The 24217-nt window shown below is 37.5% G+C and overlaps 1 long non-coding RNA gene across 1 annotated transcript in view; it reads right to left on the bottom strand.

The window, feature by feature from the left end:
• The window catches only part of LOC127020220 (uncharacterized), a 46845-nt gene extending 27054 nt beyond the window's left edge, over window positions 1-19791 (bottom strand). The window contains exon 1 of the long non-coding RNA XR_007767033.1: window positions 19402-19791. This is a non-coding gene — a long non-coding RNA (uncharacterized LOC127020220). The remainder of the gene's footprint in view (window positions 1-19401) is intronic.
• Window positions 19792-24217: the final 4426 nt, after the last annotated feature.

The raw sequence follows: 24217 nt of genomic DNA, 5'->3' as shown, positions 1-24217 counted from the left end.
TCTCTATGTGTTTGACTTTGTATAATTAAACTTCATTCCATTTCCATCCATCAAGTCTACATATGGGGAGGTCATATAAAATTTGTGGATGACAAAATGAGAAAGTATTGCCAGTATTGGAGGAAGACTGGATCATAATTCAGAAAGAATTATTCCCTTAAATCCATCTAATCTTTCCTAAATTATGATGCAGTCCTCCTCCAAAATTGGTAACAGTTTCTGACTTTGTGTCAGCCACAAATTTTATAATTGCACCCACCTCATTCTTGTAACAAGGTCGCTAATTGAAATATTAGACAGGATTGCTCTCCAGACCAAACCTTGAGAAACAGCACTATTAACTTCTCTTCAATCTGGTAACTTTCCCTTCAATATAATTCACTGAAGCTTCTACTTTAGCAAGCTTTTTATCCACCTCACAGTTTTTGAATTAATCCCCATTTTCTCATTCCTTAATAATAATTTCCCTTGGGGAACTATAACAAATACTTTGCTTAAATTTAAACAGATTAGGTTCATTGCATTACCCTTGTTTAAGTAGTCAGCTATCCTATCCAGATATTAAATTAGTCTGATAAAACCTGCACTTGATGAAAGTATATTGCATGTTATTCCATTTCCGCTTACCTCTGAAACCTTGATTACTTTCATTCAAAACCTAGAGTCTTCGCATATCATTGAGGTCAAACTCATGAGTTTATGCATTCCTTAGATAATTTTTACTTTTGTGAATGTAGCATGTTTGTTATTTTCCACATTATAATATCAGTATCTGTAGTGGGCCACCACAGAAGACATTGTAACAAGGAGAAAGTGATTTCAGGTAGAATCTAGGCAGAGATTTAACCACAGTCCTTGATTGTAGAGACCTGTACATTAACACGAGTGACTGCTATATAACCCAAGCACATACCATGACATTAGTATGCCCTGCCTTTAACAATACCACCTGTGTGTACTGCTTGTAAGAACTTGTTCCTATGGCGATGTGTAAGAGCATAATGCTCTCACTGAATCTCAGTGTACCAGAAGGTTCAGTATTGTAAAGGTAAAAGATTGATAGCTTTGTTCATTTGGAAGAACTGTCTAAAGATGGGAAGAACAGTGAGGCTGGTGAACTTCACCACAGATGGGATCCATGCAGCATGCCATGACCAACGTGAAGGGTCTCGTCCAATGCTGCATACACCAGGGTTTCTAATATCAGAAGGGGCATACAATTCCAATCACCTTTTCTACTATTTTTATTGTTTACACAGTGAACCAGTTAACCATCCATGAATGACCTTTCTTACTGAGACGCCAGAAGAACCGGGACCACCCTTAGTACAAAACAGTATATTAAGCTTCCCTGTACTTTGAAAACTGTAGTGCTACAGTAGCATAAATCTGGAGTAACTGTATGATGAATAGACTTTCACACTTTTACAAAAATCATCCTACAGTTTCTATTCACCCTCACAAAGATTCGCCTGCAGACATTCTGGAAACTGTAGAAAGACCATGGAAATATTTGTAAGATCACTCAAATAGGCTTTGTTATGATTTATTTTTATACTATCATACATATTGTGGTTAAGTTTTATTATCCAAATTCTTTTCTAATGAACAACAGGGCCCCACTTATTTTGAGTTTTTGAATACCATTAAATTTTTTTCTTCAGTAAATTTTTTTGCCTTTCTTCCAGCGTATTTAACTGATACTACATATAGCTAGACATAACAGCTTTCTCAACAATGGAAATACGACTTTGCTGTAGGAAGTGCTCCGTGTTAAAGTGATTTGAAAAGAACAACCACCACCTCTCCCTCTGCTAAACTTAAAACGCAATCACTTTCTGTAGGCACTATAATATCCAGAGCTACATGGGAAAAATCTAACAACTATAAAACATATAATGAGTAGTTTCTATCTGGGAAAAATTCTACAAGCTCAGGCCAAAGCTTCTTTATGAACTACAGATTGTTAAGAACAAGTCACCAAGAATAAAACTGATTTTCTCATAGCCTGCATGAGCTCAAGAGCTCAACAGGTTATTGGTATTGATTTGGCATTCAAAAGAACACTATCCTAACTCTTTCAAGAGAACCTAACTCAGCAAGAAACACAGTAGCACCATTTAAGTTGGGGTTGGAACAGTATAATAACGGCAGAGTTCGAGTTATTTCAATTCCTGTCATTGTCAGCTTGAAACATTAAGCATACAGATAGATGAGTGAGGAGGAAGATATATTTTTGAAAGATGGGAAGACCAGAGCTACTTCTTGACTTCAGCCTATTCAATATTAATTGGTCTTTGATACACTTAAAAAGTAAAATTGAACCAATGACCACGTCAAAGCCAATGTGTATTGACAATGGTAGTATCCTGGCCCAAAATCATCTGAGAAAAGATTAGAAGACACAAAGTGGACCCAAGAGAATGAATTAATCCTAAAGATGACACACTTAATTCATCTGTATTCCCACATGTAGTAAGGGTAATCAGAGATATCATAGACATCAGAGATACCTTAATAAGGCCAGGCTCCCTTTCTATCTATATTTTCTTTCAGTTTTTCATCATTTATAACTTCAAAGTATGCATCAGAATTGCCCTAACAAAACAAAAACCAACATGCTTTCTGGAAAGTTAGTCAGAACGCCTTGCCTCAGTTACTTACATGATGATTATAATTTATGCATATACAACAATGACTAACGTTGTGCTCAGAGGATAAGCAATAGCCCTTGACAGCAATAAGAAATTTCTTTTTTTTTTCCTCCTTTGTCCTTAAATAGATGTTGTGAACTATTGTACAAAACCAGGAATAACACAGATCTCCTTCTCTTCCCTAATGATTGACAAGGGTAGAAAGCAACATGCATACAACACCACCTGTAGAAGACAAATATTTTCATTTCATAGGAAACCTTAACTTTCAATTATTGTATATCATGAAAACACAAAAGAATATTCTTTAGGAATAGAATTTACTCACTGTCAGACAGATATCCAAATATTTAGGCCTGAGGTGGTGAAATATGCCATAATGAAGTAAAAGGGAGAACAAAGACATCTGTTATGACAGGAAAAGGCACATATTTCCCTGATTCTTGAGCCTCAAAGCAGTCCAATGGGGTCCGTGAAGGCCAAAGAAACTTCAGTTGAGCAACCAGTGTGCATGAACTAGAGAAGTTAGCATAGGATCTGTTCACCATAGTATAGCCACAACTGCCTAAAGCCCCTGTAGAAGAGAAGGAGTATCAATTACTATTCCAGTCTTGCCCCAAAACATTCTTTTCTAATTTTCATTCAAGTCCATTCAGGCACAAATATCTCCATTGTCTCCTTGATGCACCTTCCAATACCACATCAACCTCAGTATTGTCTAGTTCTCCCCACCTATCGAAATGTAATCTCCACCTAAAAATTTCAAGAGTGACATGATTTGCGTTTGCTGTATAGTATGACTCAAGTCAAAGATGGGCAGAGAGAACAATCATTGAGACATAGCCAAGAGCATGTCATAAATTTGCTTTGAGTATCTGAACTTCAGAGTACTTTGAATCTACAAAATAAGGTGGTAAAATCCTCTCAGTAATCTAGTGACATTATTTTATATCCTTGCACAGATACACAAGACGGACCACTAAGAAACTGCAAAAATATTCCTTTTTTTGTGCCTGGTATATCCTTGTCCCTGTATTTCTACCTGAATTTACCCCAAAAAGAGGGAAGGGAGGAGCTACAGATTGACACAGCATAGATGGGTAGCAATGAAAAACTATAAGACAGACAGAGAGCTAAGGTGGGCTCTACCCTCCCTCCATCATATGCCAGTCTGCACAGCGAGCCAAAGGTCTGATAAGGCGTGGGACAATGTCACAGGTCTGATTAAGCTTCCTGCTGCTGACCCTGCAAAATACTGATGTTCTGAGGAATACAAGTTGAATTCTTAACTGTTAGGCTTACTTGGCTTGGATTGACCACAGTATTGATTCTTTTCTTAGCTTCTCCAACGTTTTCTTGGCATGGGCTTTTTACCAGTTACACCTTCACAGCAACAGGACTCATAGGCTAGTTGCTCAAGGAGCCTACAGGCACTCCCATTCCTGAGGCTTACACTTACCAGCGCACACTTGATAAGCATTCTTTACGTTCACATTTTTGAGACACAACATAATGGAAACAGACTTTTCTTTTTTAAAGTCTAGAGCTGATCCCTTCTTCATTAAAGAAAGGTATGCACATGCATGAAAGAAACCACAACTATATGCATTTCTTAACCTCAGTTTCCTCAACACTCTTGACAATTCTTTGGGTTTAGACCTAAAGCCCAAAGATGCTTGTGCTCTAGATGTAGAAACTGGGCAATTGCAGCTGCATTATGTGACTGGAAAGGTCTCAGTCATCTAGGTAGAGCAAATACAGGCGCTACAGACTGATTATCACTTCTTCCATTCAAGTCTTCTCTTTGAGAAATCTTTTCCCTTACTGCTCTGTATATGGATTCTTCCAAAAAACCAGTGTCCCTGTATTTTCTCCATCTCTCTTCTCCAACCGTTTTTTCTACTTTATTTTAATTCAGAGTGAAAGAACCCAAAATCCTACAGCTTCATTTCCTTCAAGACTCCCTCCACTGAAGGCATAGTTTCACGTTGTGAGCCAATTGCCAAAACAGCTGTCCATTTCCATCCCCACATCCTTCCATGCATGTATTGCCATCTGCAGCTTCCCATTTCCTTCCTTGCATGGATCTCATAAATGGGCGGTCAGGGTTCAGTGAACCACATAATTTCATTGATCTGATGGAAATCACTTCACTCTTTCCACCCCACCCCGCCCCGTTATTTTTCCTTAGGAGCAACTAAGTTATCAACCTCACCAAGTGATCACACAATCACTAGACCTGAAGGGTAACAGAGCTATACCCTTTGAATAGCTGCTTTAAGCATCATGTGAAACTGTACATGGTGACCTTCACACCTTCTCATTTTCAATTCCCTGTATTAACATCCAATAGGGGTTTTTTTTGTTCTGCCTCCAAAGAAGTTACATTCCTTTGTTGTCTGAAAGGAAGCTAAAAAAATAGATGTATCTAGTTTGCAGTTATTCTATTGTTCTCTGCATACAAAAATTACCTGGATGCTCATAGATTTAAAACAACCTAGTCTTACACAAACATTTGTGACACTCTGCTGTCCCCTTAACACATGTAGTATGAGACAACACAAAACACAGCTATACAACACAACACAAAGACAGCTATAAGGCACAAGGATACTAGTTCCTTTTAAATAAACATCCACGTAAAGTGTAAATAGATTATTTCTTCACAGAATTAATGTTAAATACACTGCATCATTTGAAGGATTTAACAGCACTTTTATTTCCACCATCACTTCCATTCATTTTTCATGTGCCTAAATAACAAGACCTATCTATAACGATAATCTGTTCAGGCTGTTGATATTATAACAACAAACTTCCCCTATGGCTATATCTGAACCCAGCAGAAGCTATACATCTCATAGGCTCAAAGGCAAGGAACTTTAAAGCAAGGCTTTTAGAGACTTAATTTGTGGTGCAGGTTCTGGTCACTTTTATTTCTCTGGAAGTTATAACATAAGTCTACTAGCAATTTGAGAGTGTACATTATGAGCATAAGACCTGTCATGCTGCTGTTTCATATAAACTCCCTACCTTTTACTAAATTAAATAAATAGCAATATTTAAAAAGCTTTTAAATGTTTCACTAGCATACCTAGCATTTTCCATATTGGTTCGGATAAGTTGTTCTAGTACTGACTTGGCAAACATACACAGCAAAATTTGAAATCTGAGAGCACTTCGAAACTAAAACTTAACTGATTGCACTTCAGATTGGGGTGGTATGGGAGGGGAAAAAACTAGTATTCCTACCAAGAAGCATACTTAAACCCATTAGTTGCAAGAAGGACTGCTCCAGAAGCACCTGAAACAAGCAAATCTTTCCAGTAAAATAATGAGGAGTTTTGAACAGTTATCTCCTCTCTAATGAGAACAATTTGACCTTTATGAACACACCAGTCAGAGATCCTTTAGTCCTGCCTGACATATTTCCAGTTACAAAATCATGCCATATGTGTACCCTGTAAAGTGGTGACTTGATCAAAACAATGAAACATGATTGTGCCAGGGGAAGGCCTACAAACCCACACAGAGAGCACTCTTTTCTTGTAAAGCCGCTGCAGCATTAAAACAGATTGCCTTTTTATTAACCGCTGTCTCAGGCCTCTATGGGAAGTCAACACATGAAGTAAGAAAATTATCCTTTCTGATCAGCTCACTAACATAAACTCATATAGAACATAAAAAATAAACATTTTGCTACCTGTTTCATGCCATAAATGTACTGAAACAGACAAAATAGAATTTTTAACTCTGTAGTCCTCTATATGTTGAGAGACAGGTTAACTTTGGCTCTGCTTGCTGGGCTCCCTCTCCTGGTGTATACAAGGTAGTTTCAACACTTCAATAATAAGAAGTGGTTTGGTTGACCTGAATTTCAGGCTGCATTTCTGATATTCTTTCATTCACTCCCCCGCATGAAATACAAATTCCCTCATTCTGAAACTCCCTTATATAAAAAACTAGACAAATTTAAGCAATTAGTCATGAAAAATTCTCTCCTTTGCTAATTAATACACAAAAGGCAGTGTTTGCAGAAGACTTTCTTCTAGATATTTTTATTGTCATGGATGGAGTACTACGTCCAGCTTTGCAGCCCGCAGCACAGGAATGACATGGACCTGTTGGAGCGGGTCCAGAGGAGGGCCACAAAAATGATCAGAGGGCTGGAGCACCTCTCCTATGAGCAAAGGCTGAGAGAGTTGGGGTTGTTCAGCCTGGAGAAGAGAACGCTCCGGGGAGACCTTATTGCAGCCTTTCAGTACTTAAAGGGGGCCTATAAGACAGAGAGAAACTTTTTAGCAGGGCCAGTTGCGATAAGACAAGGGGTAATGGTTTTAAACTAAAAGCGAGTAGATTTAGACTAAAGAAGACATTTTTTACAATGAGGGTGGTGAAACACTGGAACAGATTGCCCAGAGAGATGGTAGGTGCTCCACCCCTGGAAACATTCAAGGTCAGGTTGGACAGGGCTCTGAGCAACCCGATCTAGTGGAAGATGTCCCTGCTCATTGCAGGGGAGTTGGACTAGATGACCTTTAAAGGTCTCTTCCAAGCCAAACTATTCTATGATTCTATGTCTAGCTGCGCTTCATTTGTGCTTTTTTTTTAGATTTCTTCAAATGGGAAACAAGTGGGGATTTTCTTGAGGTGAGGGGAAAGGCCGATGTGGTGAAAAGAAGATGAAATCCTGTACATTTTCGGGAGAATTCCAAGCCAGGCCAGCATGAGAAGTTGAAATATATACTGCTGGACAGTGGAAGAGTCCCCTTAGGATCCTTAGAGCCACCAAGATTTGGGGCCAGACTCATCCTGCTGTATCACACGCTCAGGTAACAGAGATGACAACAGCAATCAGAATTTCAAAGTCTCTCTTACTCACCCTTATTAAATGCAGCTACATGAAATTCAGTGATCTGTCCTGCCAGCTTTTCATATTACCTTCCTCCACTTTCATATTAAAAAAAAAAAACCAACCAAAAAATCTAGAGTGCAAATGGATTAATTTTTAAGCGCTATCCAGCAAAGATAGGTATTGTAAAATCACTGTTTTCCAGTTGACACAAACCACCTATTTATGGGCTATCATTATTTAGCTCCTATTGCTGAATTATACTGTGTGATTTGGAGGATGGCATCCATCAGTCCCATCTGGTCTTCAACTTTTTTCTGTCAAAGTAACCAGGAGTTACAGAAATCCTCGACAATTATCAAAAGGAACATGAGGCATGAGTTACTTAGTGATATAAAAATAAAGGCATCTATTTCTGGGTTTGTCATAGCTCCAGAGACTATTTCATGGCTAAGGACCTTCATTTCCATTTCTAACTTGAGTACGTTTTCTGTGTCAAACTTCACTTGCATTGTCTCAGAGTATAAGAATTTTTCTGGCCTAGTTCTCAAAGAAAGGAAACTTCCATTGTGTTCTGTAGGTGTTTGGGCTCCGGTAGGACTTGCAGGGATCCATTTCCCTGCCTCAAGGAATGAGAATTTCATAGTCAGCTCCAACGCAGTCCCACAGATCTGGTGGGGACTAGGACCCTTACAGACAACTTTAGCCTCTTCAGGCTGTGCAATTTAAGCTCTCAAGTACTCCACCATCCTACCCAGCCCCAGGTTTACTATACGAGTAGCTGTTAGAGCTCAGCATTCCAGTCTCTCTGGTAATACGTTTCTTATCTCATCATTACATAAAAGCATTAAATAATGAATAACATCATATAAAACTCAAGTTTTAATGTTAGAATTAAAGAAAAATCATACTAGCAAAAGACCAGCATGCATAATGATTTAAAGGAAAGACAGAGAGCCATGTAGGATTTCATACTGTGAGTGAAACAAGGGATGCAAAGATAATTCCAAACATAACCTAAAAGCAGATCTGAACCCGAGACACCAATCATCCATCACAGCAAAATAAATGTGCTTCCATTCCACCTGCCAGACCTTGTACAGCTCATATTTCTGCTTGTAGCATACCCCTCTTCCTCTAGTGTTTAGCTAACCAAGCTAACCAGAAGGCCTGAGGAAATATCCTATTCCTAGGGACCTGTTTCATTCAAAGTATTTTGACACAACATAGTGAAAAGCAGCAAACGAACGCCTGACCTCACATTAAGTGGAACTCTGTTCTCTACCACCAGCTGTTCAGAGAGAAAAATTCTTCCTGGCATAGCACAGGTGGCACATACAAAGTGCAAATTAAAGCCGGGGCTTCTACACAGCAAGGGTGGAAGTCACAGCAGTTGTGCTGGCCTCGTGACCTGTGCTCCTGACCTGCACACAAGAGAGTGACGAGATGGGATGGAAGGACAGACAAGAACAGGGCCACAGAGCAAGTGTGAGCAGCAGGGTGTTCTGCAGCGGCTACGGAGGCTGTAAACAGCACCCAGGCTCCAATCTGGAAACAAGTTTCACTTCTGAACACATAAACTGTTTCGAGTGAAATTCATTTAACCTTTTAAAATCTAAATGCTGTAGTTTTTGATTTAGCAGTATTTTAGTATCTGTAAGAGATGTGTACATTAAACCATACAGCTTATTGTTAATATTTATTATTCCCCTAAAAAAGCAGAAGCTGTACAGATAGCTCCGTACAGTCAATACCAATGAAAACCAATCAATATCCAAACAAATAACAGCTTCTGATTTCAGTTGTACCAGGACAACTTCATATAGGTGAGAGTATGCCAGATTCATTCTGACATCAGAGACAGGAAAGATCAGATTTGCTGACATACTCCAGTGGTCTGAGCCACTGTGGCAACACACATCAGCCATAAATCCTGATTAGCTCAGTGAATAGCAAGCAGTCTGGCTCCTCTGTATCAAAGAGGAGCAAAGCTGCAACAATATACTGGTGCCACTGAGATAACATGAACTTCCTCAACTGTATTATGGAACTGAAAACAACATGCAGTGAATGTGACATTTGCCACATTTTTTGTGTTTCATTTTTTGGAGTATAGCTGGAACATCTTGTATTTTCCAATATGGACTGTTCACTTTTGTAGGCCATCTCATTATCTATTTGTGAGACTGTCTTGTTTGCTTCTTCTTTCTCTCTTATGTATCAGATGGAATTTAGTCTCAGAGCACAACTCTCAGGGAGACAGGCAGGCATACTGATGTGTGAGGGAAATCAAGAAAAATACATATTTCCAAAATATGAGCATGGCAAATATCTTAACAAAGGTCCCAAAAGCCAAGCTGAATCTTAAACTCTTATGTGCAGAAGACAAAATATTTACAGATGTGAAGTCCTTCCTCCTTATGTGCGATGAGTAGTAATATTAGTTCCCATGAATCAGAATAGACCAAAGAGTATAACTTCCCACTTTAGAGAAAGAACTGGTTCTAATAATACCTCCAAAATTTAGAATGAAGAAGTGTAAATAAACATGCTAATTTTCTTAGCATTAAAATAGGTAATTTTTACATCTATCTTTGTAGGAATCTAATATCATTAAATATTCCTAGTATTTTAATTTCACATATATTATTAAAAAGCACAGGTCAGCATATGACAGCCTTCCCTATATTTTGGGTCATTTCTCAGTTAGGATAATCTGAGCGTTTTCCATGAGAAATAACTTGAACAAAACATTATGTTGTGAAGAAACTGTGACTTAAAAATCCTGCAATAGACTTTAAGCATAATTAGACTTTGCCTCTTCATCTCTTGTAGTAGTTGTTCTACAAAGGTCCTTAGCTGTGTTTATCACAGCTGTTACAGCAGATTCCTGAGGGATGGCCTTTGAAATACCTTGCAAAATCTTTAAGACTAAAGCACAAGATCTTCAGTTGAATCCAAGATCAGACAAAATGCCAGTACAGCACTGGGAACTCTGCTGTCTGAATTTTCCTTAATTCAGCAGCTGATCCCAGCTTGAGCTAGTTGTTTTCATGCAGTTTTCGTAACAGCCAAACATTCAGCAAGATGCAACAGTAAAACACAAATGGTAAAAAGTGGATAATTCCAATCGAAAATGACTGAATGCACAGGAAAGAGGTGGAAACAATTTCCCTAAGTGATACAGCTTGTTAAACTGTTTTGGATACCTGTATTTGTAAATGTTAGTGAGAATCTGGATGAATAAAGCAGGAAAATGAGCATATTCCAGCTTTACAGATTCAGAGAGGAAAATTGTACTAATCAGCTCAAAAGGGAAGAGACAAATATATCTACATCCCTTATGGCAGGACTGTGCCACTTATGACAACTCTTTTGGTATGGGAACAAGTTATTTCAGTGTCAACTGTATATGAAGTTGTTAGCAGAATGGTCATGCACATTTATTAGAAGCACAACATATTATTTGCCTGTTGAATTTTATGATATGGGGAGAAGTACATTTGTAACTTGCGCAAGAAAACCGCTGGTGATAGCAGATATGGGGAGAAATGGTGAAGACCACACATCAAATAAAAAACACAGTATCTATAAGTTTGGTGGTATCTTAGGAGCTTTCTCTGTTTTCAGGGCAGATTAAACTAGTCCTCTCACTTTACCACCCTTTTCCATACTGTTACCACTGTATATACAGTAAGACCAGCTCTGGCACTTACACTGAACTGCACAAGTATCTATGTGAAATGCAAATCTATGACAAAAAAATGGGATCATTACATTTGTCCTGCTCTCTTGGGCAACAGTGGTTTTACCTAACTTTTAATATCACATACTTCCACATGCAAACACTAGAACTGGATCAGGGAACAGCATATGAATGACCCATACGGGACTTCATTTTGGAGTACCAAAGCGCATCCGTAACGGGCAAAGCCCCACAGAAGCTAACACAGCAACCCACAATGGGAAGGTTAGCTGGGTGCTTTTCTATTTTGTGTTGAACTGGAGGCTAAACACCATATGCAACAATCACCTCCTTACAAAGTAAATGCATTTTTTCAGACCTGCATTTCTCATTAAATCAGTCTTCTCTCTGAAGCAGCTTACTATTGTTCTGTTCTCCAGTGCGTGAAATCTAGCTTTTCCCCACTTCATACTTTCTATAGTTATGGTCTTTTTGTAACAATTGTGTGGATTTCTTATTAGTGGTGCCAATGTTTCATTTAAAATATTGCTAAAGAGAACTCTATTCTAAATGTATCAAAATCAAACTATACAGTACTTTCCACGCTAATCCAGTAAGTGTATCTGAGGAGCAAATGATCACTCACTGGACCTTCTGTATAAGTTGCACTACTGGCACAATTTCAACGTTAACAAGGATTTTACTGATGTATCATTTTAACAAAGTTAGACATATATTCCATTACAGACTCTACAAAGAGGTATTCATAATATTTGATTTTTTTGGTGGGTTCTCTTTCATTCTCACTTGTAGATACATGAACCACATTACATTTTCTAGACAATTCAGTCTGGTAGGCAGTATATAAAGTTGCAGAAAGGTACATGTGTGGAAAGTAGCTACCAATAAACTTCATCATACAAACATTCGGTGCAATTTCCTACTAATTTTGATATCAGTTGCTTTAACCTTTTCTAGCTTATCTCCTTTTTCAGTATTAATTTCAGGTATTGAACACTGCACAGCTTAGGGATGAATATTGAATTATATAGACCAAGATTTCATTGCCTGTTATTACTGCTAAAAGGAACGACATGACTCAGTTATTCTTTATTGTGTTACATACTTCACTTCTGTATCTGCTAGTCAAAAACTATTTTAACCCTTCCTTTGGCAAGATGGGGGCAGCCACGTTTTAAAATAGTTGCATTATATTTTCTTAGATTCCTTCTTGTTTCTAAGCCCATACTGACATAGCCTCTTCTACAGATGGAATTAAAAAATCATTCTTCACGACTACTGTAAGAAATTCTAGTTATGTTGTTCAAAAATATTTATATTGTTCACTAAATAAATACTTCAGACGGAAGTGTGAAAAAAAAGTATTTCTTACCGACAGTGGTGGCATCAGAACGTCATCTTCACACAGAGAAGTCTGTTACTCGACAGCTATAGGAGTTCTGCAGGGCAAGGATAGTCCATTGCCCAGAGAGTTGGCCTGAGACTCAAATTTGGATTTCTATTATTTCACAAATTTCCTATTTTACCTTGACCAAATCACACAAACCTAGACCTTCAAAAGTTACCCAGATGCCATAGATTACTTTGTGGTTATCTACCTAAACAGTTTTAAGAATCTGTATCCATTTTTTCCTCTCTAAAATGTAGACAGTATATCCTTACCCAATACAGATGTTAAGCTAATAAATATTTTAAAGATCATCAGTTCCTCTGTAACAAGTGCCAATGATTGATAGGAGGAAAAGTTACCTAGGTTTTTTGAAGCATCTCTTTTGAAGAATTCTTATTCTAACTTAAGGGCAAATTCATTTCTTGAATAAAGCAGTACCACTGTCATTAACCTCACTGAATTGCAAGTCTTGGCAAAAAAAACCACCTTTCCTACTATTGCTTTGATTCAAATTTTTCATGTTTAAAGAAAGCCAAATTAGTAGGAAATGCGAATTCAGTTCCATAAAGCAATTTCAGAGATAACGAGCACCCGCATCCTCACTGCAGAAAACTACAAGAGGAGCCCTTTATTGCCTAGCTCGCAATTCAGCATTACTATGTATGGGCTCAGGAAACTCTGGAGGAGAATAAATTAGATGTTAATTATGTTTCCTTTAACCTAACCCTCCTTTAATATACTTGTTTCTAGGAATATCATATCCACAGATAGTCAAACCGTTCTTGGGTTAAGAAGCTTTATTTTAGATGTGAAAAGATTTAAATAGGGTATTACATTCCCTAGCTACTCATTCTTTATTTTTTTCCTGGGTATTTTGTTGGAGTTTTTTAAGATTTCCCTTAAGGAAAGTCCATTATCTTTAAGAACATCAAGCATACTTTTTCTTCTTCAATCCTGTTCACCTTGCTGTGCCATTTCTTGCAAATTGCAAAGAAATGGAGTCGTTCTAAATATGGCACTACTGAACTCACTGCATTTCAATGTCAACATACATTAAAGTTTTGGGGTTTTGTTTCCCTTGTCTTTACTACTGTTTTACTCTCTGATTTTCTTTCCTTTCTGAAAGAGGCTGTCCCTTTCTGCAGTTGTTTGACCGTCTGTGTTGTATACATAAACAAAAATTAAGAGGTTAAAGACAGAAATGTTTTAACCTTTTTGCATATGCAAGTAATATTTCCTCCAAAGAGACACTGCTCCTCTCATGCATAATTGCAATTTTATTTTTAACTAGTTCTTTATTAAATGCCATGCTTTACCTTGAAGGTTCATAACTTTTATCTTACAAAGACATCTGTCATCGTTTCCACTGGGGTTTACAATATTAGATTCCAAAAGACTAACAGTCCTGCAGCTGGCACTGAAGTTGTTCACTTATGCAACTCTAAGGGCTCTGTGCTGGCATCATACTCTGCTACCAACAAATACTACTACCGGGAGGAATGCAGAGAAACTGAAAACAGGAAGGAATGAAATACTAAATTTCAGTAGTACATAAGGGGTGCAGACTTACTGTAGCTTTAACAAAAAATCAAAATCTATTTGTTACACTCATGAGTCTCAAACAAACATTTGCAGAAAAGTCCGCATAGGACAGAAGAAAGACAAAGAGCTGTTTTAGTACATTCTTCTCTTTTTCTATAAGATTAGCAGCACAAAGACATGACACTACAGTAATGTTACATCACTCTACATTACGTAATTATGCAATCTTTGACCATGCAGGCACCAGGATCCAGAGAGGCAGACGTGGCCCTCCTGCAAAAGGGTTAGTCATGTAGAACCAACAACAGGATTGAAGCTCTGCTAAGGTAAAGATACTGCAGCCTGGAAAAGCTCAGGGGATGCTAGGACAAATGGAATTGCTGGTTTGTTTATTTGTATTACAGATGTCTAAAGGGGAGAAAAAAGCAAGCTAACTAGTCTGTTCTGCACATTATGAGTATTTTCAGCAGAATTGTTTCCTTTTCCTTTCTCTCCTTTTCTAATCCAAGCAGCACTTAGGCAATATCTTTTAAAATGGGCTGAATTTCCTTCTCCTGCTGCTGAAACAGCTACTAGTTTACACAAGCCTTAGCTTATAATTTTGACAAACTAAGTATGCAAATCCTGATTTTTGTGTCTGTCTTGTTACATTAAAAAACCCACGTCATTATGATCGCATGTTTGGAGGAGTCTTCTTATTATAAACATTTAATAGATTAGCATAAGCAGTCACTAGAGGAAACAGTAAAATTGCTCAGCAGAGCAGGAGGAAAGTGAACCTGAAAAGAACAATACAGGTAATGCAGACAGGCAAAAATATAAAGGCATGTGAAAAGACTTGGGCGAGTTGCAAGCAAAATGAAAGTTGAGCTAAGGAGGAAGAATAGTAGTCCTTAGTCACTGGAGCTACTATGTTAGAATATTGCACTGTTTAAACAGGGGATACCGAGATATCTTTTCAGACTCTCTTGGTCTCCTGGAAACAAAGTTTTGTTCAGGGCAGAACTCAAATAACCACCTTCCCCAAAACCCAAACAGGTAATAAAAAAACATGCAGATTTCACATTAAGGTGGAGAGTAGTAACTGGTCACATCTTCCTCTCCCCTCTAAACAGAGGTACCAAAGTGAGGGCCAACATGAGGACACACTGTTCCCAAGTCTGAGCTACCTCAGGACTTCCTCCAGGACTTAATGAATTTGTGAGCAGAACTGTATCTTTTCTTTCAGAGGACATGATAGAATATCCATGAGAAAGCTTTTGGAACGAATGTCCCTCCTGAATGGCTTTTAATATAACAGACAATCATTGCCTGAAGTACAACTAGGCAGATGCAGACTTATTCTGAGGTTTATACCTGCAGCTACAAAAATAGGAGCAAAAAAATCTCATTGACATAAAGGAGCCCCTCCTTCATACCAAGATAGTTTCATATTCCAGACAGTTCTCACCGTACTCTGATCACATCATTAATCATAAAGGCCCCACAGCTAACAAAATATCCTCTTTGGGAAGAACAAAACAATACTGAAAGGTCAATAGAAGTATCAGCATGAATCATCATAGCAGGCAATTACATCTGCTGTGGTATCAACAAGGTACTCAAAAAATGGCATCAGAAGTTGCTTGATCAATGACTGGAACAGAAGGATAAATGAGCTTATCAGTGAAAGCCTAGTTGACTGACAGATACAGCAAATGCCTTGACTACAAGTGCTTGAAGTTCATGACTATTAATGGCGGGTTCCCACTTGGAGGCCTCGGTTACAGAATCCCCAGTGGAACAAATGGTTAGCAACAAAGATACTTCTTCTCAGAGCTTTGTTAGAACATTGATGTGCTGGGGGTTAATGGCACATTATATGTTGAGGATTTGGACTGGTAATTTTAACTACCTTCATTTGCTAAGTTTTTGTTAAAGTCTTTTGTTAAAGTCTTGAAGTTAACTCAAATGGAATAGAAGTTATCACAAGATATGCTATTTCAGAGAGCTGTTTTAAACAGCTAAGCGTTACTGTTAAGTATTTCATATCATGATGAGAAACATGATACACCAGCTTTTACACAATCATGGCATGTTCTCTTTGTGTGTTTTACTGCAGTACAAGCTCCCACCCGCATTATCCACTTGGAGATGCATTTCAACATCTTATGCAGAAATGGAGAAATGTTATCCCACCTCTTTTGCAAACTTTCCTTCTGTTCTCACATATCAAGTAACTCAGCTAAGAATTTTTTGCACATAACCATACAAATCATTTTGGTCTTAAGCGTCTTTCACAAAACAACGATCATGCAGTGAGGGTCAGCATGTTTAAGAGAATACCCTAATGAATTACAGATTGCAGAATGAAGAGCTAATTTTTGCATTCAAATTCAAGCAGAAATTTCTAGAAGAAAAGGTATCTCGGAAAGCAATGTATGGACATTCTCCACTTCTGAACTTCTGCCTCTGAATTCCTCTACTTTCATACTGATAAATTAACTTGCACTTGTAATCTCATAGCCAAGAAATTCTTGCAATATTTTACAAACAGCTATGCAATTTCTGCTTTTTCTTTTTGTTGGATGTACCAATTTATACATGTAAAGCTCTCCATCACACATATTTCCTGTTTAATATACACAAAATGTCAGTAATAACTGAATATCGTCTCACAGACTGTCCAGCTCTTTTTGGAAAATAAACTAACAGCAACCTGTTGAATCTCGCTAAGGAGAGACTCCGCAATTTTTATTGGAGCATGCAAATAACTATAATTACTTACATTGCAAAAAATGTTAGTAAAAAGTATTTTTGAAAGTCACAGATCAGGAAATATAATTTTTTATAAACCATGAAAATATGTAGTAATATCTCAATTAACTATACTTATAATTACATTTAATGCAACTGAGAATAAAGTTCTACTAAAACCCATTTGAAGCGATACAGCCAGCCTGACACACCTCTTTGTTGATTTAAATGGTGCCCTTAAACATACTGCAATAAATCTGCAGCTTGCCTAATGTTAATCAAAAATATGCACTAGACCAATGATCCAATGCATTAATCATGGTATATAATTGCAGTAAAATAATAAACAGCCACAGCTGGAATAACGTTTATAGTTTCTCGACAATGTCAACTGTCAACAGTCAATTGTCTAACACTTTTTCCCCCCCCCGAATAAAATCTTTACTATAGATTTAGGGGAATGAAACAATACTTAAAACCTCATGCAGGTGACATTCATGAGATATTTTTCTCATTATTCAGCAATAACTTATTCACTTTTTTCTTCATTTTATTCAACCGAACTGCTACAAGAACAGTTGCCAGGACATTTACGTTGTAACATTTACTTTCATGTGTGGTTCTTAAAAACATTATTTCTCCACAAAATGGAACACTGAAAATTGGATAGATTATTTCTTGAGGGCAATGAAAATAATGTTGTTTACTGCTATTTTTCTAGGTTTGTACATATAATAAGACTCTGAAATTAGCTCCTTGGGAGGGTAAATGAAATAAAGTAAGCCCATTCATCGTACAGCAGAAGCAATAACTCATTTTAATCCCATGTTAATATAATTTTGCCTGGATTTTTTAGAAAGAGACTGATTCTGTTCCATTCTGGTGCAAATTATGCACCCTGTGCACATTCTGAGCATGCCTTGATAACCACAGATTCCATTATGTGTTTAATAATTGACTATTCAATAGAGCATTGATGCATTTTTGTCTGGAACTAATTCACCTTTGTCTGTGTATCAGCATGAATGTACAGTGAATTACAGATATGGTCTTGAAATGTAAAGGCCATATGCTTTATTCATCTCAGGTTTTTTAAACTACATATTCATGACAGGCACTGCTTGGAAATTAATATCCTAACTTGGATATGCTAGTATAGATACAATATGATTTATTAGAGCAATGATTCATTGAAAAGCACCTTGAACCTTTATCTGGAAAACAGCACCTTCTGTAACAGGTCTGACCTTGAAAACGGAATTACTCATTGCTGTATTTGCAGAGATGTGTGTGACATGGTGTATTAACAAATAAAACCAGTGGTTAGAGTATTTAAAATATCAAGTTTAAAAAAACCCACAGAGACTATTGCTATTACTCATACATATGAATATCTCTATGGCAGAAAAGCAACATAAGAAAATCCCCACTGTTCCATGCAGACCTGTTACCCCACCACTACCAACTCAGAAAAAGAAAAAAAAAGTTTGTAACAAAGTGCTTATTCGCAAATATAAGATGTTTCATCTCACCAAAAACTAAGCATCTCCATCACCTCTGTTCTCACTGAACAATCCGAACCAAGGTCAATCAGCCTTCATAGTTTCAAGCACAGACTTACTGATTTAGGCCACACAACCCCACTGAATTCAGTCAGTATTAGCTGAGAATGAAAAATAAGACTGAAGAAAACAATCTCTAAAATTTTCAACAAATGACATTTAATCTCAAGGAGAAAGAGCAGTAATTTTTCTCCATTGGGAAAAATTATCTTTTAGCTGTACAGTAACCAAACGACTTTTTCATCTTTGGAAGCTGTATGTCTAAAGGGGAAGTTGGTCTATAGTATGTCAGTCAAGCCAGCACCTTTAAGAGCAATAAATTCACATAGAAACTATTCATGTCACTTTGCCATAACTGCACTATTGGCCCAATGGTGCCTTTGAATTTCCTCCAACTATAACCAATGCCTAACGCTTCAGAAGTAAAACAGCAATGCCCTGAAGTAAGGCATCACTTTTATTCTGATTTGTAAAATCACAAATGTTAGATTTATTAGCCAGTTATCCAGTTCTTATAAGACACTCCCCTCCCCCCAAACACAGTAACAGGTCAGTGATATCCTATGGATGATTAGGGACTACAGGAAGTCTTACTGATTTCACTTAATTATTCCAAATTTGCTTGTCTTCACTTTCACCTTGGGTTACTTCTGGTCACTGGGGTAGAGAAAGATTAAGAAGTAATTCATGAACCCTTCATAGTTTTGATTCCATCAGTCAAATCTGGTGAAAGCTTGCTTCTATCTAATAATTTTATCTGATACACTATCTTATAACGTATACAGGCTGACATAAATTATGTTATAATATATGGTAAACAAATGATAATATTCAGTTCAGCATTTTAAGAGATTTCAGTTACAGAACGTGCTATTACTTTATCATTATTATTAGCAAGCCTTTATTCTCAGATAACCGCAGCGTATACTACCACTTCAAACATCTCTTGGCAAGCTTACCTTAATTCTTGCTGTCTTCCCAGTCATCCATCCCAATTCTTTGTTTTTAACCTCTTAATGTGTTCACTTCAAACCATAACTGACTTTCTTCCCGTACTTTGCAGTTATTTATTCTCCCTCAGAGGGTTTAAGGAATGCTTTAGACTACAAAGTACCCCTTATTTTGCAAAATGACAAAGGGTACTGCAAACATTTTTATCCACCATATCTTGAGCAGCATTTCATTAAACTGGATCACAGTTTTGCCAAAGCTATGATAGAAACCACTACGATGATTACTCTCCAAAGTTTCAAAAGCCCCACTCAAAGGGGCATACCATCACAGCAACAACTCACACTTGCAAGTTCATGGTATACCCAGCCTGATACATTTGTTAAATTCTATTTTAGGGCTACCTACAGATACCCTGTGTGTTCAGTTGGATAAATGACCTTTCATTGCTGCTATCAAACCAACAAAACAGAGCTGCTGTGTTCTGTTAAGTAAGTGCTGTTTGTCACCCACCTGTGGTTACTGATAAGCAAGCTAATTCCTTCACATATATGGAAAGGATTTAAAGTCTTGTCAGCTGCAAGCTATTGGCTCAGCTGTAGCAGTGCGGCCACTGCAAGTACCCCATTATCTTTTAGGTCTGGATCCTGCGTAGAGAAAAAAAAAACAACACTGAAAAGACCTGACCCAGGATTTTTAGGAATCTACATGCATTGACTTCTGACACGTTTGCAATGTCTAAATTTCATTTCCCTGAGGACGGCTGGTTTGACTATGCAGCTATCCAAGTGTTAAACAGCTTCATTCTTCCTTGGATGCGTGTCTGTGATTGTGTCTCATCCGTTACTGGTGGAGCTCTCAACAGGAAAAGTCAATTTAGCAATTTTCTGAAGCAAACAATAACTTAGAAGATGTGGACTCAATTCACAGTCCAGTTAAAGTGTTAGGAATCTCCCCAATGACTTTTCTAGATGTTTAATGTGGTCCCGTTGTACTTAAGAATATTTCTACTCTTTCACACCTTCCTTTCTTTTTTGAGAATACCTTTGAGAAGCACCATTGATTCCCTGTGATTTATTTTACTTCATGTTTATTTAACAAGATATGCTCTTTACCTATTTATATGGCATTACAGCCCTGATATGTTGCACTTTCACACCTATGCTTCTGTTTTTGTTGGGACTGTGATTACAGATGCATGGGCAACAAAGATACTGAACATTAAGATCTTAATTACATAGCCTGTTTTTCCTTGATTTTTCTTCAGGACAACTAATATTCACTTATAACACAGAAAGCTGGTTTTTTTCTGTTTGCACATAACTCTGTTGTCACTGCATTTAGCAAAATGTATCTAGGGAAAATGATAAAAGAGAAAATGCTTTCAATTGAAGACTTTGGGAGATAATGCAGGTTCTGCATTAGCTGGAAAATTACTGATGTTTCATTGCATGAGGGATGCTGTTTTCTAAGTGGATACTTCACCTTTTAAAGGGCTTATTACAAGGTTGGCTATACGCTGTACCATTACACACAGATTTTGTCTTTCATCAACAACAATGGCAAGCAACAACGCTGTTCTAAAGCTCTAGAGAAATTTCAGCTGCTGATGGCTTCTAAGTAGTGAAAATAAACCAGCAGTTTCTCATTCCTGAGTTATTTTGTGCTCTTCATAGTTGGCTCTCTTGGTTCTCTGCATGCAGTCTAAGTGGTCAAATGCCCCATCCAGGACTAAAATGAAAATGCACTCAAAAATATGTGGGAAAGGAAGATCGCTATTAAAACATTCATCTTTAATGACAAATAGACCAAGCCCTACTTATCATAGTTTTCTGTCTCTTTTTTTAATATGCATACATTGACAATTGTTAGCACATCATAGTCAGCTACTCTATTTTGCAATAATAACTAACAATGACAGTTTTGCAAGATTTTATGGCTCTCCTGAAGGAAAAAATCTTGACACAGCAGTAATGAAAAGAAAAAAACCCCTTAGGTCTGCTTTTCACAGAGCTTCATATAAAATATTCTTCTCTGCAAGGGTTTATTTCACCAGTGATCTCTGCAGGAAGAACAGAGCTACAGATAAAGTTAGGCACTGCCTTCAGATTCTGAATTGCCTGTGCACGGACAAGCCAATTAGTGACTAGCAATAAGTCATCAGGTGCAATTGAAAGGAATATGCAATCTGGCTTTCCCTTTCTCAAGAGGCACTTATCTTCTCATCTATTGCAGCTATAACTTGAAACTCCTCTGCAGTTGCCATCTGGCATGTAAGTGTAGATCTCGGCCTAAATGAGAAACAATAAAGATGGATGAAAGCCTTGATGCTTTGCGCTGCACAATACTGCTTTGTAAAAGATCCTTTATATTAAATTATACTGAAATCAAGATTTTGAGCATTATATTTATGCCTCATCATATCATTTTAAAGTTTATATAAAACAATTAAATAATCTTCTAGCCAAGTCATTAAAAACTAGACTGGTGACAGCTGACAGAAAGAGAAATCCCCTAGCTGACAAAGATAACAGAAACCAAGAAAGAGAACTATGTTAAAAAATCGGTAAAATGTGGTATTTACATCTCATTTAATTTTTATGCTTTAAAGTATAATATTACATGTTTTTAAAAAATGTACAAATATGAACAAAAATTTAATTTTCTTTTTTTTTTAATTAAAACCATGTTGCGCATCAATAGTCCTTGAGGACGATGGCAATATCAGCTACACAGGAAAGGGAGACAGCTGACTGACATTAAGGGGCTGCAGCTGACCATCGCCTGAGTAACGCTTTCCACTGCCTGGTGAAATTGTACAGCTTTCTAAGAGCATGAGTACCATCACTGCGTCCGCACAGAGGGAATTCTCTTGTGGGAAGAATGACACTGCAATGCCTCCTCAAAACACAAAAACCACACTACTGACCACTCCACAAAAATCCTGGTGTACTAACTGTAAGATCGGTTATGAGCAGGCAAAAACTCCCTCAATTTCCTCCTGACATCAGTAGGAGAGGAGAAGAAAAGGAGGTCACATGGGGAAAAAACCCTGTTTGCTCTTAGAAAATAGCAACAAACTTGAGCATTTCAGCAAACCTGTGTGGCTATAGCAGCAGGTATCAAAGCCTGGATTACCTCCTTTACTTAGAGTGGGGAAATGATGAGCCTTTACAGCAATTCCTCTCAAATAAGCAATAATGAAATCCACATATTATACCCATTTTTCTATGTTACACAATTCCGTGTTATGGAGAAGCTATTCTAAAAATTACAGAGCTCCCCAAAAGATGACAGCTCTGTTTCACAACAAACCTTCAAGGTTTTGAAATTAGTCTTTGTTCTGCATTGAAAGAACACAAAATCCTCTCGGTATCTTTGTAGAATGGAATTGTGTCAGATATCCAATTTTATGAAAACCCATATGCTTTCCAGTATTAGACTTGTTTTCTTTTCTCTCTGCCTTATCTGTACAAGAGATCAGCACATACTATGCAGTCAAAACTTTTATCAGAACAAATATGCCAACATGGTAGATTTCAATTTTGACTAGTGCTGTATTTTAACTAAAAGTAACTTAATTAAAATTATTCCAATCATTACAGGACCGTTCCTTGCACTTTAAACAGAACTTAATGCCCAAAGCTTTGTTGTTCCTCTCACGTATACCAGTGTAAATTTACAAAGGTTCTGTTCGGGCTAAGGCGGCAAAGAAGTAAGTTACTGTCATCTCTCAGTATAGAAGCGAATGTTTCTTTTGATCCAATTTCATTCTTGGTAAACAGATGTAAAGTTTATACTGTGTTCTCACTACAACCTTTTTTACTACTGGAGTTTCTGCTCTAGAGACTCTGCTGACTTGGCCTTCCCCACGTACTGCTCTGCTCACAGCAGTGCTCCTACCGGCTTTCTCTCACAAGGCCACTGCCCCACGCAGCACAGGGCTGTCTGTCCGGCCGCATCAACATGCAGAGATCCAGCAAGCGCCCATATTGGACCGCGTGATCTCAGTTAAAACTGAGAGAAGTTTTAACTCTGCTGGTTTGCCCACGTACCACAGTGGGGACGTTACAGCACCTTTGCTGTACAGTAACTGTGCTGTACAGAAACGTACTAAAGTACCAGTATTTTTTGTATTGGTCCTTTCTGAATTAGAACAGAGCCATACCAGGAAAACAGGAATGGTTTCCTTTTGATAACAGTATTACTCCCACTTTCAGCTCAGCAGAACTATTAAATCTCAAACTTCCAATGATGTAGAGGCTTTAGGTATAGGAAAGCTGACATTTGACAAAAATGACACTGTGGTTTCCAGTACAATTATTAAAAATACCTGCGGGTAAAATTCTGTAGATTACAGAGGAAGAATACAGTAGCATGCTAACATCCATCAACAGATATCCCAAAGAGTTACAGAATGAAAAGCAAGGTGCCAAATACTTTTATAAAATCCACTTGGAAAAAACACTGCCAAGTTTCTCATATTAAAAAACTGATTTTTAAATGGTCTTACAAAAATTCTCTCCGACTGCATATATGTTGTTGTTGTTACTTCCACATACAACCCTGCACAATTTTTTTAGCAGTCATTAAATTACCAAACATAACCCTAATGCTGAGATTTTGTCAACGAATAATACCACTCACTATGCTGGAACAATAATATGGAATGTTATCTGAAACACTATGCAAACAAACCGAGCTATTTTAACTTCACTAAAATTCAAAATACAAGCAAGTAAAATCAATGACCAAAAGGAAAAGACAAAACAAACGGAAGACAATGCCTACCAAGATACAATTGATATACATTGACAGAATTTT

This window comes from Gymnogyps californianus, chromosome 10 (assembly GCF_018139145.2).
Source record: "Gymnogyps californianus isolate 813 chromosome 10, ASM1813914v2, whole genome shotgun sequence".
Lineage (NCBI taxonomy): Eukaryota > Metazoa > Chordata > Aves > Accipitriformes > Cathartidae > Gymnogyps > Gymnogyps californianus.
The sequence above is the reverse complement of the archived record's forward strand: the minus strand, read 5'-3'. Positions and strand labels throughout refer to the sequence as shown.